The following is a 2,341-nucleotide window of genomic DNA, read 5'->3' on the forward strand; positions in this document are numbered from 1 at the left end:
AAGAAGTAATCGAAGCTGTAAATGGGTATTTTGAGGAGCTTGACGAATCATTCTATAGAGATGGCATTACTAGACTAGAACACCGCTATGAGAAATCTATCAACCTTGGAGGAGATTATGTTGAGAAATAAAAAAAAAATTCTTAAAAATGTTGTTTTTCTTGGTCAGGCCGGAAACTTATCAATCCACCCTCGTACTACCGAAGATGCAGGCCAGCTTTAGGGAGGGAAGGAGTACTGTCGACAATGCTTACGTTTTGCAGCACCTGGAGGATAGAGAATTAGTTAAAAAGGGTGCGAACGTGTACGCGTTTTGCGTAGATCTAAAAGGCGCGTTCCTTTCGGTGGATTGAGGGAGGTTGTGGGAGGCAATGGAAGAGAGGGGAGTGGAGAGAGGCTTGATCGAGAGTGTAAGGGAGGTATATTAGAAGACGAAAGATAGTATGAGGGGAGGGGAGGGAATCTCGGAGGATTTTTGGATGGATAAGGGGCTGATTCAAGACTGTCCGCTTTGCTCAACGCTTCTTGCAATTTTAATCGCGGATACAGAAATTAAGCTACCGGCCGTAGTGGAAGTTGGAGTCGGGATATGGCTAAATGCAGATAAGTCGAAGGTTATGGTGTTCAGCAAAGGAAGTGGGAGAGATAAGGGAGGCGAGTGAAAGTGGAAGGAAAAAGCGGTACAGGAGGTGAAAAAGTTTGTGCACCTAGGCTTCCTGTTTTGGAGGAATGCGGGAGTGAATGGTCATATAAAAGAGAGGGTGAGAATGGCAAATGTGGTGATGAGTTAGGTCTGTGGGCTGGGAAAGAGGTTGTGCGCAGATGATTTTGCAAGGAGAATCAAATTGTTTGATTCGATAGTAATGAGTGTATTATTTTACGGAGATAAGGTGTGGGGTGGAAAGTAAATGAGGAGGTAAATAGGATACAGGAGAGATATGTAAAGTGGACACTGAGATTGGCAAGGAATACGCTGAACCATATTGACAAGAGGGAGACCGGATGAACGAGTTTAGGGATTATAATAGGGAGTTGAGCGTGTAACTATGAGAAGGAATTTTCAAAAGAGGAAGAAAGTTAGCTGACTACGGAACGTTGGTGGGAGAAGCAGAACAGACGTAGAATTGGAAAGATGAGTGTGGAAAGAGAAAGATATTTTAGAATGAATGGATTGCAGATGGATGAAGTCAGTGATCCCAGATCTGAAACGAGACGTGGTCCAATAATATCACAGGTCTATATCCATGTGAATATAGTAGGAGACGATATAAATGACTGGGTTGCGCGCGCAACCCATTTCTCCTCTTCTGAATTTGAAAACTCAAAGGTGTACGATTGCCGGTCGGAAAACTTCGGCGGTTCTATTTATACCTCGATCCTCTTTGAAATAAAATCAAGAAATTGGTATTTGAACGTTTCCAGGTTTCGATAATTCAATTTGGAGGTTATGTTTTTTCAGGTGCAGAATATATATTATTTTGTTTAAAATGTAACTATTTTGTAAAAAAGTCCTCTTTTATGTCAAAAACTACTTTGTTAAATATTTTTTATATTTATTTGAAGGTTCATCTCTTTTGTTGAAAATTTAACTATTCTGATGAAAATAGATTCTGATAAACTACTTAGTAAGAAAATTAATTTTTTCTTATGAAGGATTTATAATTATAGTTGAAAATTCAACTGTTTGCCTATCATTTAACTTTTTTGTTAAAAATTTTACTGTTTTGTAAAGAATGCATCTTCTGGGCGTTAAAAGTCAACATGTGCAGGTTCCTCCACGGCTCCTGTACAGTAATTTTGACCTTGGTAATATCAAATACAAATACAAATTAATATTCTTTCTTTTGCGTAATAATTTCTAATTGCTTCCGTAACATGTTTCGGCGATCAAAATATAGGAACGTCTACAGCTCTTAAATAAATTACCCACTTATATTATTTTGAAATATCTTAATTATCTAGAAAATAGTATCACTTACCTTCATAGAACTAAATAAATATTCAACGAAACCAGTTTAATGCGACATGACACTACTTTAAACAATAAATAAAAAGAAGTACAAATAAGTTAGTTTGACATAATACTTTATTTAAGACTTAGGGTTTAGCAATAATTAAAGTAATCATATAGTACTCATTTATATCAATGGCAGTCTACGAACTTTCTAAAAAGCAGCGCTAAGCGCGGTTCTCAGCTTCACATAAATTATAATAAAAATCACTTCATTTATGTGTATTTACATATTAAGGGGAACATCATAAGAGTATGACGTCTGACTTTTACACCCTTGAAGTGTCTTTATTCTTTTCCTGTGATCATATCTTAGTGCATTATTTATGTC

The sequence above is a fragment of the Belonocnema kinseyi genome, chromosome 9 (genome assembly GCF_010883055.1).
Source record: "Belonocnema kinseyi isolate 2016_QV_RU_SX_M_011 chromosome 9, B_treatae_v1, whole genome shotgun sequence".
In the NCBI taxonomy this organism is placed as follows: Eukaryota; Metazoa; Arthropoda; class Insecta; order Hymenoptera; family Cynipidae; genus Belonocnema; species Belonocnema kinseyi.